The following is an 18,543-nucleotide window of genomic DNA, read 5'->3' on the forward strand; positions in this document are numbered from 1 at the left end:
TTGAACAACCCTAGCTTAGACTACAAGGAGTTTCTTCTTTAGGGTGGCCACTTCCTCCTCTAAAGAGCGTAGGCGGTCGGTAGGGTCCTCTTGCGTTGTGTGTTGGTTTGGTGTTGCTCTCGAAGAGTGAGGGTTACTAAGGATCCCTCTGGTGCCTTCATCCTTGTCTGACTCCTCATTGAAATTCTTCCCCTCGTAGTCTGTTACCGGGTGTTATTTGGGACCCGCTTCTAGGTTTTCCTCTTGAAACTCTCCCGGCTCCTCTTTGACCCATTTGTTGGCCACTAGGGCAATGTAGTAGTGATCTCCGTGAAGATGAAAGTCGGCCATGTGGTCCGTGTGAGAATATGGGTATAAGAAATACGTGGAAGATTTAAGTGTGGGAGTTTATATGGTATACTAAAATACTCCTATAGTATTTTAAATTCGATGTTCGATTCTAATGTTCTCTTGCACGTATAGTTGGTTAGTTTTAGGCTTGTTGCAACACTAATATCACTCCCAAGCACATGTTGGTCATATCTCAAATAAATATAGTTGATCGGGCTATATTTATCTCAGATATGATTACATAACTGTCTAGGTTTGACTGTAGTGTCAACCATTAGTTACTTTTGTTTTCTTCTCATTATGATATTGTTTTGGTAAGTATGTATACTTATATAAAATACTTGTATTTTTAAAGTACACTTTTAGTCAGAGTGTTTTAGTCCCATTGTATTTATAGTTGTAGATCTTGTATGGTTTGATATACTAGTTCACTATAAACAATGCTCTGATACCAATCTGTCACACCCCCGAACCGGAACGGCGGAAAACGTTCGGGGGGCGGATGACGTCATCATACAGTAGCATAAGAATTGCATATAAATGAAACATAGCAACACAAACATTCATACATTGATAATAGGTTTACATTGTTTACAATACTTGTTCTATTCCAAAGTTAAATACAAACAACAAAAGTAGACATAACATAATGCAGCGACGCCAAACCACGATCGTGGTGAATATCTGTCTACTAGATCCCTAAGAATACAAGTCGTTTTGAAAAGCGTCAACTAAAATTTTGGTGAGTTCATAAGCATTTTTGTAGGTAAAAACGTTGTAATAACTTTGTTCATAGTTCATTGTAAAACTCCAGAAAATCCAAAACTTTCTATAAAAAGTAGTTTATAAGTCTCGTTACAAAACCGTGTATAATTGCATGCATGTTCTTTAGTTTTCCTTTGTTTATTACTGAAAAGATGGCGTTTCCATAAAATCCTATATTTTCTCTATACAAAGATGATGTGGTCCTCAGCCCCTAAAAGTGAAGTTGTGAAATCAGATTTACAAAATAGATGAACATAGTTCTGGAATTTTGTAAAATTAGCAGAGTGAGTACTCTTTGTAAAAGAGTGTATAGTTGTGTGCATGTTACTTGGTTTTCCTTTGTTTGTTTTCGAAAAGAAGTGTTCCCAGAAAATCTTATAATGTATGTACATAAAAGATGTCGTGGTTATAAAAACCCTAAGACCGAAGTTGTGAAAGTAGTTTGCAAAATATACGAAACATAGTTTGGTACTTTATAAACTAATGGGTGTATATTCCATGTAATTCCAATGTCACTAGGACCCTACTCTATGTGAGTCGTTATAACCATACATATATGAAGAGAATGCCTGCCTTAACATTTTTCAGGCGTCAAATATGGTCCAGATATTTGTCACCATAGACTAGCCGGTCTAGCTGTAGCGAACAACACATGTGTGGGGTGTCAACCCCATATAGATCTATACACAATTATCCCGCTCCCCCTCCAGTGGGCTCTGGTTATACACACAGGACTTACAATGTACCTAGATAGGTAGGACGAAAAAAAAATACTAGTCTCTCAAGAGCCTTAATGGAATGTATGCGAGTTTTTCTCCCTTTGTTAAATAATGCAAATAATGTTTTCCTTGTGTAAAATTATGACTGTAGCTTTATGACACGCAAATATTTCCGTCATAAAATTTTGTTTTGTAAATCGTCTTAATAAAATTATTTATATTGAAAATTATAAATAATCACTAATAGTTTTTCAACTTGCAAAAGGTTATAAATAGGACATAATGTTCCAAGTTTAAAACCCTTGAAATGGTATAAACATAACATGATTGTTTTACTAGCAACATTTATTTTTAGATAAATAGCCATGTCTTGTACGATGTTTTGACATACCCAAAATTTTATGGAGATCTTTACAAAAAAAATATTCTCTTCTTGTTGTGACTAAAATATTTTCACTAATTCCACCAAAATCTCGTATAAATCCATGAAATTTATTATGTCTTAAAGTTTGCACAAGTTTTAGTGGTAAAAGTATTTTTAACCAAAAATTTCCATTTTGGTGTAACACATCATATATTTACCTAATAGCTTAGTTTTATGTTTATAATGCAAAATATGTATATCTATACAAATATAACTTAGTTTTAACGTCATGGGGTTTGTGAAATCTCAAGTTTATGAAGTGTTAACATGAGATAATATCATTTCAACACACATAAACACCTAAACATACAAATACATGCAACTATCCAAGGATTTAAACAAGATTTGACTTGTATTCCCCCCCCCCCTCCCCCCCCCCCAAAAAAAAAATGAAAACTTGAAAAGAGTGGGGTATGAAGCTCACCTTGGTTTGATTTGGATAGTTGATTTGGGTAGATGTTGATAAGTGTTTAAGTCCTAACACTTGAAGTGTTTGATAAACTCTTTGAACTTTAGAATATCCTAAGAATATTAATGTCACACCCCCAAACCGGAACGACGGAAACGTTCGGGGGCGGAGGACGTCATGTTTAGTATCACAACACATGTATCATAGTAATCATAGTAACAAACAACCATTGTATTAATATTAAAGTGTTTACAAAGTATGTGGTTCACAAAAGAGTGACTCAAAATTAAATAACAAAACAAGAGATGATGCTACTATGCTCCATCTTCTGAATCCCAGAGTGCGTACATGTCTATTATTTTCCTAGGAATACAAGTTATTTTGAAAGAGTAGATCAACATTTAAGTTGGTGAGTTCATAAGTATTTTAGTGATGAAAAGTAAGTTGAAAGTTCTTTTTAGAAAAGTTCGTCGGTTCCTTCAGAAAATCCTATATCTTCTGATGTGATGAATGAGAGTAGAAATGACTCTACAATTCCCTGTATGGGTACTAAATGGATACAAGTTATATACAATTTAGAGTAAACAGACAATCGATTGTGTGAATTTGCCTTAAGCCCACAACCAAACAAGGAACAGGGAATGAGGCGGAAGTCGCACATCCCATTATTTGTTAGATCTTCATTGTATATAACACTGACGTATTTATTTGGTACTTACGAAGTTAACTGTAATAGTTCTTTATATTTGGTGAAAAACATTCTTTATGAAAATCATATATTTCCTTTAGTAAAAATAGTAACCACAATAGTTCCTTCTATAATCACTTAGTTTATACAAGCTATATATAATCTAATATCAAACGGACAGTTAAATGGGTGAATCTGCCCTAAGCCCACAAGCAAACAAGGAACAGGAAGTAAGGTGGAAAGCACACATCCAAATGCCTATCGGATATTAATTATATATAACCCTGATGTATAAACTCAGGTATAATAGAATTAACCACTGAATGGATTAAACCCTTTTACTGATAAATTTCTAGTTTAGTATGCTAAATGTTCTATCTGAAAAATATGTTTTTGTACTAGAAAAAAATATATTAAATTTGTATGCTATGACCTGACCCAAACCTGGTACTCCTTATGATTACTTGGTATATACAGAATATATATATATATATATATATATATATATATATATATATATATATATATATGTATAACTAAGATCGGATAGATAGTAGACTGGGTGCATCTGCTCTAAGCCCACAACTAAACAAGGAACATGAAATGAAGCGGAAAGCACACATCCTACTATCTGTTGGACCCGATTAATATATATCCCTTATGTATGCACTAAGGAATCATAAAGTTAGCATTATAGGCCCCTTTCTAAATGAATGTACTAAGACTCGATCGTACTGTTTGTCTTTTGCAAGTTTTCCTAAGTTTAAGACTATCTTTACTAGAAAATAGTTTGGATTACCCTTTATGTGAGAAAATCACAATATGAATGTAATGGGAGAATGAAAGTATTCCGTAATATTGTATAAGTAATTACTGATGCACTTACAACCTTAAAACCAGTTTGTTAATTAAGGTTAAAATCTGAGTTGGTTGTAACCATACTGATATGACACGTGTTTAACACGACGACCTAAAAGCGTCGAAACTGATGTGACATTTGTCACCTGTAGACTTGCAAGTCCCACTGTAGCTAGCAGCAAGGTGTGGGGTGTCAATCCCGTATAGATCTATACACAAACTCATGCTCTCCCTCTAAGAGACTCTGACTACAAAATGCGACCTAACAAGTATATTGCTAATTCGTGAAGTAGTGGTTTCACATTATTATTATCTTGTTCTTGTTATCGTATGTTCCTTCTGTTCTAGTGTATAGTATGTTCCTCCCTATTTCTCTTTATAGTATGTTCTTTCTATTTCTCGTTATAGTATATTCTGAACTGACTTCTGTATGTCTCATTGTAATATAAATAGTTAGTAGTAGTCCTCTAAATTATACCTATTATAGTTTACTAGTAATGTTGTTTGAATGACTGCGTATGTTTGAACACCTTTGCTACCCAAAGGTATTGAATTGATTTGAAATAGTTTGTTTGATAACACAGTTTGAAGTATAAGAAATCTCTTGGTTTGATAGTTATAAATCACATGTGATTGATTATACAACTATATGGTTTTCTACTTGTATTCCCCCCCCCATAAAAGCATTTAAAATCATTTAAAAGATAAGTTAGGGGTATGAACTCACTTAGTAAGAGTGAATCGGGCAGCGTTTCGTTTCTAGTAATGATCTTTCTTGACGTAATCTCGAGTTTCGGGTGAAGAAACGAGCTTCACATGGGAAACACTTCGACTGGAAAGGAGCAAGTTTCTCAGGAACTTCGGGCTTCCGTCGGGATGCTTAACATAGAGTAAATGTAGTAAGGGAAGTAGAGTTGAGCAGCCTAAACCCGAGACCTTCGGTTTCTATTTATAGGGAGTATTTTTGGAGCTCACGTCGTAAGCATGGATTGGCTCACGTCGTGAGTTCTATCCTATCCATCTGCTGACTCGACTTCTGACAGCCTGGAACCAATCCATTACTGGATCACGTCGTGAGCTTCAGGCTCACATCGTGAGTCCTCTGACAGTGTGGGGATTCGTGTCCTAAACTTTAGAAATTCATATCTCTCGCATACAAGCTCCGATTTTGACATTCTTTATATCCATGTGTAGGTGATATTATGCTCTACAACTTTCGTTTACACTTTGTTGGCTAATTTTTGACTTTATTTTTAATATTCTATTTTTAACAGGCCGGGACTAGAAAAGTCCATTAAAAATCCATAACTTTTTCATCTGACGTCCGTTTTCGTCTATCTTGTTACCATTGTACTAATATTGTCGAGCTCTTCAATTCTCGTTTAGGTTGCGTCGACTAAAAGTCACTCGATCTCTATATCAAGTTTTTAGTTGTCTATTGTTATATCCGAAACTTAGAAAAATCATAACTTCCTCATACGAAGTCAGATTTGGACGTCCTTTTTATGCACGTTTATGGTTTAATGATATCTACGACTTTTATTTAGATACCTAAGGCTAAAAAGTATTCTATTAAAATTTCGCGTTTTATGCTTAACAGTGCTTTACCGGCTAAAAATTTTCGGGTTGTCACAATTAGCACATAATTTTATGTGTAAATACGATTAAATAAACAAAAGAATATGGGAAACTACTTAGCTAATCATGAAATACTTACAAGATCTAGGGAATACTTTGAAGGAGTTATACTTGATGCTTGAATACTTTGAGAGTAATTTAAGGGTTCATAGAGAGTAAATGTGATAAATAGGAAGTAGTTTACGCTCAAAAAGGGAGGATGAAAGTGATAAGATGTGCTTGGTTATATAGATTTAAGGCATTGCTACCTGATGGATAATACATAGATATTTGGAGAATATTTCGTGGTTAACTGTAATTGCTTTGGGAAGGAAAGAAATGTTACACCTTAAAGTCAATTATTCTTTTCCTATCCACACATTTTAGCCGTGAACTCCATATAATGGAGTTGTTTACGGCCTAGATGCCTCCTAGGATTGTGTTTACGCCCAACCATCCCATCCATAAGGTGTTTACGCCCCAAGGATGCTTCCCCTTTGAGTTTACGACCAAGATACTTCCTATAGAAGTGTTCACGGCTAGGGGTGAGCAAAAACCGAACCGACTAAAGAAAAACCAACAAAACCGCAATAAACTGCAATCGAAAAACCAAAACCGATGCAAAAACCAATGGTGCAGATTTAATTTTTGCAAAAACCGAAGGTCAACGGTGCGGTGCGGTTTCTATCCTAAAAACCGGTCCACCAAAACTGAACCGCATCGCAAGCGTGTATAGTAATAAATCAATCAATGTATATTATATACATGCTATTTAAAATAGTTATAAACGATAATATATTTATTATATGTTTATTTTGTGTTTGTATAAGACTATATGGGGTGCAAAAGAAATGTTATATTGTTAGCCAAACGTACTAATCGATTACATGTAATAAACTTGTAACAAATTAAGTCAAAATCAACCAACCTTCAATCATTAATTAGTTTGTGAGAGTGGACACAAGTTGTATTTTAAGCGACTTACAATTTTTGATTATGTAATTTTGTTTTGAGCTGAAAATGAATGTATTAAAAAAAAACAGCACAATACAAGCTTATATGCGCATGGTTTTCAGTTCTTAAAGTTTTAAAAAACCGCACCAAATTCTTAACACGGTTTAAAAACCGAAACCGCACCGATACAAACCAAAACCGCATTTAAAAACCGAAAAACAGAACCATTGCAAAACCGCACCCAACGGTTTTAAGAATGCAAAAACCGCACCATGTTCACCCCTATTCACGGCCAACTAAGGCTTCTTAGGGTGGTTCACGGCCAAAGGTGGTCCACTAAGGGGGGGGGGTTTACGCCTAAAACACCTCCTAGGAAGGTGTTCATGGCCTAGCTAAGGTATCCTAAGGTATTTCACGGTCTTGGATGGGGCCTAGGTAAATGTTTATGGTCTTAATTAATAGCAAACTCAATTATGTTGTCCTTATGGTTCAATTGCTTAAGATTGTGACACAATTACAAATTCTTGTGTCTACACCATGTGATCCTTAATCAAAAGTATTTATCTAGTTTTACTTCACTAAATTTTGTTTTCTTTCATGAGGTTAACTCGTATGTGATTTCCAAAGTGCATACTTCCATATACACGCACTTATACTCTAATGGTTTTCAAGGTTCTCCTTGTAATAGGGTTACAGTTTAGACCTTGCTTGGTCCAAATATTTTGGGTTGTCATAGTCATCAACACCCTCTGGCGAGGTTAAAATCGGTGCCTCACATAATCTCTGTCTCAGGGTCTCAAATGTTGCTTGATGCTCAAGCCTCCAACGAAACATGACGGTCTTCTTCGTCAACCGAGTCAAAGGAACCACTATCTTGGACAAATCCTGAATGAATCTCCGATATTAACCTGCCAATCCAAGGAAACTTCGAATCACATATGGAGACCTCGGAACCTCCCACCTCATCACCGCCTCGACTTTGGCCGGATCGACCAGAATGCCGCTCTGGTTGACAAAGTGCCCCAGAATCTGCACCTCACGCAATCAGAACTCACATTTGGAGAACTTTGCATATAATCCCTCCTTCATCAAAGTCTCTAATACCTCCCTCAGATTCTCATCATGCTGCTCTTGAGTCTTGGAATAGACCAGGATGTCATCAATAAATACAATCACATACTGATCCAACATGGGCCTACATACGTGATTCATGAGATCCATGAATGCGGCTGGAGCATATTAATTTTATTTATATATATTATTATTTAATTTATTTGTTTTAAGAAAATTTCAATTTAGCCATAAATTAAGGATGTTACGTGAATCCTATTGGCATCCTTGCATTTATTCAATTTATCATTGTAGGTGGGTTCAAAGACTATAACACTCATAAAATATGGACCAAAATTTTCATTTTTAAATCATAAATAAACCATTGTTATCAAAGTCATCTCTTCAAAACATAACTCGTAGTATCTCAAAACATCATAAATGGTATATTCATATCAAAACATATGTCAAATATATTAGAGTAAACACCCAAGGCTAAACATCATGGTTTGTGCAATGCAGTCATCCCGAGCTCTTCCCTTTGCTACTGGAAGTACCTGAAACCAAAACTGAAAACTATAAGCATGAAGCATAATGAATTTCCCACAAACTACCACATACCATACACATAACATGCAACTAGGAGATACGAGCCCCGACCACACTCAATGAGATATGGGCCTCGCCCACACTCGGATAACAGACCTCGCCTGTAAAATATGAGCCCCACCCACGCTTAGTGAGATACGGGCCCCGCCCACACTCAACTATCTAGGAGATATGGGCCCCGACCACACTCGACTAATTAGGAGTTACGTGCCAACCCACACTCAGCTAATAGTGAGATTCGGGCCCTTCCCACACTCAGCTAACTAAGAAACACATACAAGTATCACAAAGACAACAAGTATAACCAAATCTACCAATCCATTCCATATCCATACTCAAGTAATGCTAAGATACGGGCCCTGCCCACACTTAGCTACTAATCAACACACATAATATACACGGTTCGTCATTGGTGCCTTCGACCCGTTCAATCCAGGAGGAAACTCACCTCAAATGTCAGATGATAGCTGAAACGTCTCTGCCCTAGAATCAGCTCTACTCACTCCATAAACCAAAACAACCCCTTAGATAACATTTCATACTCATAACCCCTTTAGGACCAACTATGGTCAAAATCAAGGTCAAGGCCAAAGTCAAATTCAACGCTCCGAGTTGACTCAACTCGTCAAGTTTACCCTTTAACCCGTCGAGTTCCCATGAGTCACAGAATCGTGAAATCGCAATCCAACTCATCGAGTTTTCCTCCAACTCACCGAGTTCTTCCTTTTAACAGAATCAGGATACTTCGACCCAACTCGTCGAGTTCCTTTATGAACTCATCGAGTTCTTTAGTCTGTTAGCCCTTCTTAATGCATTAAGCCCTTATTCTATGGATCTACACTCTATACTCCATATCTAGATTGGAAATGCTTCTAGAAGGGTAAAGTTTCCAACTTTACCCCCTAATACTTTTCCTAAAGGGGTTAAGCTCAAATCCTAACCCAAAAGGCAAAGGTCTTAATCCATTCACAACCAAAATTAAAAGATAGACCATGAGGTCCTGGATCTGGACTCTAAGGACAAAAAGATCACGCAGAGTCCCAACTTTCTCCACTTGCATGGCCATTATAAACTCTAAAAGGACAAAATGATTATCTAGAGGTTGCATGGAATTTCCATGGCCATAAAGTTGGCACCTTTATGCTATGAAAACCCCTCAAGACCTTAGATCTGAAGTGGTAACCCATTTGGGACGTCCAACTCCCAAGGACCATGATATTTGGACCAAACCAAGCAAAATAACCCTAAAAGGCGATCTACTCAAATACAAATCAAGGTTTAAGCTTTATACCAACAAAATGTCGTGGATGAGGCAAGGATTATGGATCTATATACTCCTTCTTGTGTCCTCAAGATTTTCCTTCTTCCAATGGCTTCAAGCACACACTAAAACACTTAAAATGGCTTACAAACACTCACAATAGCATTAGGGTTTCGAGATCCAGGGTTAGGGACTTGGAGGCTAGAAATAAGGCCAACACCTTGGGGTTAAGGTGTTTAAATATGGTGCAAACCCCGAAAATTAAGGTTTCATCTCTGCCAACCTACTCGTCGAGTTGAGGCCTCCCAACTCGTCGAGTAGGTTACTTAAAATACGCGACCCTTATGATCTCTACTCGAGGAGTTTGGGGCTCCCAACTCATCGAGTTTCTGCATAAAATAGAATAATTTATAAATTAAATACATACCACAAACTAGACGTTACAAAGACAAACCAAACCTCTCGAGTAGTCTTGAAACAAATAGCTTCAGCCATGGTTTCTTTAGATGAAGAGGGTTGAAGAATAATGTGAGATCGTTGGTTATATTCATATCATACAACATATATAATATTTAGTTATGAGGAGCCATTACTAACAATGGTATGTATGGTGAGCGAAATAAGGTCATTAATGTAGTCAGTAACGTATTGATACACGACTACACAAGTAAAGGAAGAACTTGATTATGTCATAGTAAATAATTGGTGGAAGAGAGTTTGATGGTAAGCATAAAAAAAATAATAGATATGCAAAAGAGAAATATAAAATGCATCATCGGCGACATGGAAAAGGCGGAAAGAGGACTGATAATTAGGTTATGTTTGATTCACCTTTTACTGAGTCCAGTAAGAGGTTACCTTTAACTCGGTCTAAGTTAAGGAGTTTGATAAATAATTTTTAGCCTCTTACCTGGTCCTTATCCAACTGACCGAGCCATCTAAAAAATATAGCTAACTGGAAACTTAGACTCCATTTCCCTTTGCATACTCTCGTTTCTCATTCACTCAACCAAATTCATGCCTCTCCTTCATGTCCACCAGTTTGAAGCTAACACACCGGAGCCTCCTTTCCTCCTGTTAAAGCCAACCTCCATTAACTCCTCCCTATTTCTTGGATAGGATAGGTTTTGATAATGCACTCATACTCTAATTTTGAAACAAGATTTGTGATAATCTCATACATCCTAAATCAGAGCAACCTAGCAGAGCAATCATGCACAAAGCATTTCCATTTGACATATCATTGCCTAAGGGATGACCTACTTCTGGATTTTGGCTTTATATTAGGTATTGTTTATGTGCATCTAATCAGTTGTTATGTTGGAGCTATTAATCTTTACTGATCGATACATAGTTATCTCTTAGTTATGAATGGCATAGATGTAAAGATGTAATGAATCAAATTTAATCATGGGGTTCCTTATGAGAATCCGTTATGTTGGTTGATTATGCCCAAAACATGAAGCTTATGTTTATGTACACTAAATCTCTCCATAATAAAACCAAAAATGAACAAACGGATCTAGCTGCACAAGTTGGTAAAACTGAACATGGTCAAATAAGTACATGCAACATAATATTATTTGATTGTTTTTGAATTAGAAAATTTAAAGATGGAGAATTATAATAAAGTGCCCTAAATTATATGTAAATTATTGATATGAGAAAATTATAAAAAGACAAGGATTCATAATGTAGATGAAGTTCTTGGTGATTATTAAATTCTATCACTTACATATCCATTTTTAAACATTGTTCCCCTGACGACATGGTGTTTTTTTTGTGGCTTCCCTCGGTGTGATCTAAATTTTTTGACCACTTTACCCCTAATGATGATGTACATGGTGCTTGTTTTGTGGCTACCCTTAGTGTGATTTAGACAAATTATGTGAAATTTATGTTCATTTTCATTTTATTTTCCTACTCAAATATAATATGATATGGGGTTGGTCAATTACACTCAATTTCAATAAATTGGTTGTTGTTTTGTATGCCATAAATTGGTTACCTTTAGAAGACTTAGTAAAGTGGCTAATGGATTGACAAAAATAGTCCCTTTTCTTATACAAAGTTGTCAAATGTGGTAACTTTTCAAAAGTATTTTGTTGGAGTGGGATGGTTAATGGTGGTCGTGGCCGGACAGTCTTACTCACAGATACGTGTCCGCTTCTCCTTCTCCACCGTTTTGTTCTCCAATCAAAGTGTTACAGATTATCATATATCTCTCTATCTCTCTCTCTCTTGATCAAAGACTATTTGCTACCTCCAACTGCTTTGCAATTAGAGCATCGTCCCTCTTTACTTTTTTTTCTCTATCTCCACCTGATTGTTCACTTCTACATGTTCCTTATTTTCCAGATACCACCAACGGTCGCGCTTCTCTGAATTCACCTTTTGACTGATGTGTTCAATCAGTCGGAAGGAAAGGGAACCAGAGGCCACCTCCTTGCTGCCGATTGTGACTGCACTGGAGAAATCGACTGATACAGTCGACTTCTACTACTATTGGAAGTCTCGAATCCATCGACTGCTACTACATCTTCGTTCCATCCCCAGACCAACAACGAGAGCACCACTTTTCTCAGCAAACGAACCCTAAACCTTACTTCACATAAGAAATAGACCAGGTTTGTTTTTTTTCTTTACGTCTCTCACCACATTCCAACTTCACCATCGAGGAAGCACCTTTCAAGGCAATCTTATTGGCTACGCCCAAATCGATTCAATCTCTGATTATACTCGATAGTTTACTTTTGAGTTGTTTGATTTTGAATTTCAGATAGAATCCAGTTGCTTTATCTCCAAGAAGAATTAGACATTTGTCTTGAGTGTACGCTATTTAATTTCCGACTCTATTTTTACCCAAACCATTTCTAATTGGTGATTGCTATAATTAAAACACACCTCTCATTATATGCTTAGTTGTCAATTTTGATGTCTACTGTGTTGTAAACACAACTTATATTGCTAGGTCATGAATGCACGCAATTGGAGGTTCTAGCTGCAATCAGCTTTGATTATTTGTGGAAGATATCATTGAAGATGCAGAGCATGGAAGCTAGGATTCCCATGCCAGTTGCACTAGCACAAAGTCATTGGAATTTACTATATTGTAAATTTATTATATAATTCAGTACGAATAATCAACAACTTTAAACTCTGTTAGTTTTCTATTGTTATTTCTTAGTTGTTAAACAATTTAATTATTTATGTTTTCTACTACTCTTTGCACTACTCTTTGTAGATAAGTACTTGATTTCGGATTTCAATTAAGCGACAGTTCCATTTGATGACCGAAAATTGATACCGTTGAACTCCCACTCCTTTCGAAAAAGCTGGCAGGTTTGAAGATGCAGACCAACTACTCGATTAAATGCTTAAGAGAACCGATATTTTACTCCATGATCTACAAATAGTATGTAAACTTTCCTGTAATCTTCTTTTTTCCCCCAATTTTGTTCCAACTAAGATGAAGATCCTTTATTGATTATATATACTTACTTACATAGATTACATATTGTGAGTGTAAATTTGATATCTCATGTTCTGAATGTGTTTTGTATACAAACCATTGCTTACTCGATTACTTCAGGTTTCCCTTTCACTTTCATAACTTTCAAACAGTTTTTTTGCACTTATTCTGATGATTTTTAACATATTGATATGCATCATGTAATGGTATTTCATATGTTTTAATTTCAGTATAAATTATTTGGTTGGATTGGCTTTTATTGTTTTAATAAATAATTCAGGGGTGTTTTTCAAACACTTTAAATAGTTGGTTACCCGTTCATGGCATTAACCCCGGATATTAATCAGTCATTTAATTTTTTTTTAGATATGGGATGTCACATAGAACGAATTATTTATGGAGTTGAAAGACCACGAAAAATGTGTGTGGTCAGTTGACTTTTTAACTGCGAAACCGAAAATGATAGCGAGTGGGTGTAACACCCCAAGTCCAGAAGCAAGAGTTCAGGGGTGTAAAGTGTTATTAGAAGGATGGACTCGACGAGTTGGAGCTATGACTAGTCGAGTCGGAACGTGTGATGAGCACGTGATAAGTGGCCTGACTCGCCGAGTCGGCGGCTGGACTCGACGAGTCAGTGCTGGAAGAGGAAAACCCTAATCTTAGGGTTTGCACCCTATTTAAAGGACTTAATGTCCTCCCCTCAGCCCCCTTACTCCCCTTTGAGATCCATAAACCCTAAAATCATGAGTGAGAGTCCTTGGAAGCAATTTGGAGCTTAGATAAGGGATTTTGTGAAGAGACCTTGAAGATCAAGGAGCTTGGATCAAGGAGATTAGTGGAGATTCGGCTTATTCTTTAGTGGGAGGTCGTTTTGGAGGTAATGAATCGTTATCCTTGGCTTTCTCCTTTATAGATCCATCTTTCATGGAGTTTTAGGGTTGTTTGGAGATAATATGATGAGATCTTGGTGCATGAGTTAGATCTGGAGCTGAAACTCCAGATCTGAGTTTCAAATATGCAGAAAGCCCTTTTAATTGCTATGCAAAAGCCATTCCCCATGAGTTAAGTTCCTTTCTAGCTTGGTTTTTGGAATTATGAGGCATGAAGCACGTAAAGGTAGCAACTTTATGTTGCTAATGCACTCTAGGGACCTAGATCAATTGTTTGGAGCTAGGAGTAGATTTGTATCTTTCGATTTTGGGAATACCCGTATCAACTCGGCGAGTTGGGCTAGGGATTCAGGCATTGAGTCGCGTAGTGACTCGGCGAGTCACATGGGTGAACTCGGCGAGTCATATGATGATGAGCTTGGACTCGACGAATGGAAGAACAACTCGGAGAGTCTGATGAAGATTGTCGTGGACCCGGCGAGTCTGTTCTTGGACTCGGCGAGTCAGAGTGCAAAACTCCAAACCTCTTCTGGTTAGACTCAGAGCAGTGAGTTGAGTGGTGACTCAGTGAGTTGGACATGATAAGACTCAGAGATTGTGGAACTCGACGAGTCATGGGGTGACTCGGCGAGTTGAGTCGTGTTATGAGAGTTTCCTAAGTTTAGGAACTCGGCGAGTCAATGGGTTGACTCGGCGAGTAGGGTCAATCAGGAAGGTGGACTTTGACCAGTTTGACCTTCAGGGGTATTATGGTAATTTTTGGTTATTTATGTCATTGGATCATTGATGATTATAGGTGTTGGAGTTGGAGGCAGTGCTTCGGGTTTGTGCTTTCGTGATTCGGTTCAGCAGTTTCAAGGTGAGTTATCCTCACTATATCAACAGGGTCTAAGGCACCAAGTCGGCCCTTTATCGGATGGGAATCCGGGTATTTGTTTGATATGTTTTTGAGTTGCTAGATCTGCATCCTGGTTTTAGGATGGTGTTATGTTAGTGACTTGGTTAAGGCCAGTATCCTGGTATGTAGGGTAATGTTATGTTAGTGACCGGTTAGGTCGGTATCCTGGTAGGGATGTTGTTATGCTGCATGATCTGATAGAGTCATTGTTTGGCTGAGGATTGTTATGTGATTAACTGTTTTATGTGCACATGGTTGTTTGACCGGAGTTGGGTTGAGGCGGGTCCTGCTTTGTGCTGTAGGCCAACATACCCAGGGTGAACCGGATAGACCGAAGGCCCAGCGAGCGGTCCGGATAGGCTGAAGGCCCCAAGAGGGTGGTCCAGACGTGTTGAGGCTCGGAGAGTGGACCAGGCCGACTGAAGGCCCGATGCGGGCGGACCAGTCATACTGTAGACTCAAAGAGTGGACCAGGTGGATTGAAGGCCCGGTGCGGGCGGACCAATCACACTGTAGACTCGATATACATGGCTAGACTTGGAGAGTGGACCAGGTGGACTGAAGGTCCTGTGCAGGAGGACCAGTCACACTGTAGACTCCATATGCATGGTTGTTCTGTATTGTGATATGATATGAGTATGGTTATATGTGGTTGGTATTTTGAGGGTATCTTAGTAAGCTTTCGGGATTACAGTTGTAGTGTTTTGGTTTCATGTACTTCAGGAGATCGTGGCACGGCGAAGGCGTGATCATAATGCTCCTCATACTTTTTGATTTTGTGATTTGGTTCTGGGGATACTCTTATGTTTAAACTCTTTTGAAAACAAGTTGTAACAACTTAATGGCTTTTGAATGAATTAAAATGTTTTAAATTGGTGCAAATTTTTATGAGGGTTACAGCGGGAGTGACGACGGATCTTTAAAGCTTTGGAATATCAATCAAGCAATTCAACTTTGAAAAGTAAACGTAATGTAGATATATTTAAATGTACATAAGTGAAAAAAAATAAAAAATTCACGTAATAAGTTGATTTTCCTTGCATTGGTTGTTTATGCAGGGGGCAGAGTGTGAGGACCATTAAAACGAAGATGAAAGTTTCTTCTGTTTAGTTTCCAACTGATTCGGTGAGTAGTTTAGCATTTGGTTTAGCTGATCACAGGATTTATTACTAAGATTTGAGGGATCCAAGTATGGCAATTTTTACGTTAATTAGACACAACAAAATTGTTAGTTATGTGAAATTTGTAGATTCCATGACTTTTGTATCATCATCTACTCATAACACAATGAAGCTTTGGGATTTATCAGACTGCACTTCTCTTGATTCCCTCATTGAGTCGTTCACATGACGTATGAATGTAAAGGTATGATTTCTTTCTCCATTAATACAAGAATAACTTTTACATTATTGGCCCCTAAGTGTACATGTTTTTTGAAAATTCGTTCCAAAAAGTTTTCTTTTGCAAATTTTGTTCTTATTTTGAAGTTCCCTAATGACTTTGGTTCCTATGTCATATGAGTTAACAGCCTAGCTGTTGAATTTATTTCATTACTGTTCTTTTCAGATTTTATCCAAGAGCAAAATCGCCATTTAAAAATAAATTAAACGGCCATGCTAACTGCGATATAAATAAAAATGCATATGCACCCTTATATGAAAGCATTAGGAATGGAATACTTGAGAATAAATACTAAATTTGATAGAGAAAAGGTTTTGGGACAAAAATTGCAAAAGTAGTGTGATACGTATTATTTTTTCAGAACTTTGTTGGATTATCGGTGTCTGATGGTTACATTACGACTGGTTCAGAAACAAATGAGTTACTACATTACGACTATTTGATATAGAACTTTGTTGGATTATCGGTGTCTGATACCGTATTACATTATGATTATTTACAGTTTTGTTGTTTGTTAGATTTTTAGAGAATTGAATTGATTTATTGTTTTTTTAAAAAAATGTTGATGTTGTAGAAGGTTGCATTTCTTGTTAGATTTTCTCTAATATGTGGTATGCAAAAAATCTTATTCATTCCATATAAGTACATAATCTACGTATAAACCCATTTATTTATTGTTTGTTACTAGTGTGAAGACATCAAGGATCATAATTATTGATTTTGGGACAACATGCATGGAAGATCACATTGTTTACTCTTATATCCAGGTTTTTATAAAACTCTCTGCTTAAATATTGACAGTTTAATAAACAAACTTCTAAATGCTTATCTTTTTTTTTTTGGCAAAGATGAAAACTTTTTTGGTTTTAACATTTAACATATCATATGTGACATCAGGAGTGGTGAAAAACATTAGGACACCTGCATATATAATCACACTAACTACTAAGACTGCAAATGTTGATGTTCCTATCACTCCAGATGAGGTTTGTCTATCCAATCCTTCTATCCTTCTCTATTTTGTATTACAAAGTTTAGTTGTTTAACCAAATGTCCAAACTACCCTTGAGTAAAAGTATCGTGTACTTTATCTATCTTGCAGATTGTTCAAGAAGAGTTGATGAGTGAAGCTGATTTTAATGAATCAAGTAGAAAGGCAATGAGTTAGTTGTCGAGTATGGCCGGATTTTTTTCCCTGATTCTTTATTGGCACAAAGATTTTTCAAAATATGCTGTCTAAATAATAGATGGATTGAATAAACAAATCTATGTAAGTACAGAGGTTTGATTCTTCTAATGGTTATTTGTTTTTTGTTCTTCGATTTTTTGGAAACTTTTATCCTTAAATGCAATCCACTTTCACCTCTAAGTGCATTCCATTCATACAATCAACCAAAAACAAAACCATTTCTAACCCATGCGAAGCATGGACATCTTCCCTAGTTAATATTAGTATTATCAACTGTTGTGAATATGGATATTATTTCCAATAATTGAAATCATTATGTAATGTAGTTGGTATTGTTATTAAATGAAGTTTTTTTGGTATCAAACATAGTTGATATTGTACTATAATAGTTACTAATATCAAAAGTACAATGTTATTACCAAAACCAAAACAAATAATACATGATTCCACTACCCATATGAGAACACGTCATTAATAATTGTCCCACGTAGGATGTCACGTAAGCAAACTTTAAAGAAAGAAATGACTAAATGTGTTAAAAAATATCAAATACTTATTTTGAAAAAAAAAAAAAAAAAGAATGTTTACAAACTGAAAGCTTAACCTGGAATAGTCGGTCATAAAAATTGAATATGCACAAAACAATAATTTCAAAGGTTTATTTTACACAAAAAATAATAAAGACTAAATGTGTGTATATATATATATATATATATATATATATATATATATATATATATATATATATATATATATATAAAAGACTATATTATCTTTTTAAAGGAAATACCTAAACCCCGTTCTACCCACCCGACCCGTTCCGAATTCGGGTAGAATGGGTTGGGTAGAACGGGTAACGGGTATGAACATTCGGGTAATAGGTTAACCCGATAATAATATAGGTCGGGTTTTAGGTATGAATATTTATTTTCGGGTATACCCGAATACCCGAATTCGTTTTTTTAAATAATACCAAATATACAATGCAGTCACGTACACACACTTCAAA

General features: G+C 36.4%; 2 long non-coding RNA genes across 3 annotated transcripts; both read left to right on the plus strand.

The window, feature by feature from the left end:
- Window positions 1-11,698: 11,698 nt before the first annotated feature.
- On the plus strand, window positions 11,699-13,199 carry LOC145063227 (uncharacterized). 2 transcript variants are annotated; one of them, XR_013687881.1, is made up of 4 exons: window positions 11,826-12,311; window positions 12,464-12,514; window positions 12,656-12,817; window positions 12,929-13,199. It is a non-coding gene; the product is annotated as an uncharacterized LOC145063227 (long non-coding RNA). The 2 variants fall into 2 exon arrangements; XR_013687880.1 differs by having other exon boundaries at window positions 11,699-12,817.
- A 1,167-nt stretch (window positions 13,200-14,366) lies between these two features.
- LOC145063228 (uncharacterized) lies at window positions 14,367-17,640 on the plus strand. The gene is made up of 4 exons (XR_013687882.1): window positions 14,367-16,309; window positions 17,034-17,112; window positions 17,243-17,331; window positions 17,448-17,640. It is a non-coding gene; the product is annotated as an uncharacterized LOC145063228 (long non-coding RNA).
- Window positions 17,641-18,543: the final 903 nt, after the last annotated feature.

This window comes from Lactuca serriola, chromosome 7 (assembly GCF_051521515.1).
Source record: "Lactuca serriola cultivar US96UC23 chromosome 7, Lser_US96UC23_V15, whole genome shotgun sequence".
Taxonomy (NCBI): domain Eukaryota; kingdom Viridiplantae; phylum Streptophyta; class Magnoliopsida; order Asterales; family Asteraceae; genus Lactuca; species Lactuca serriola.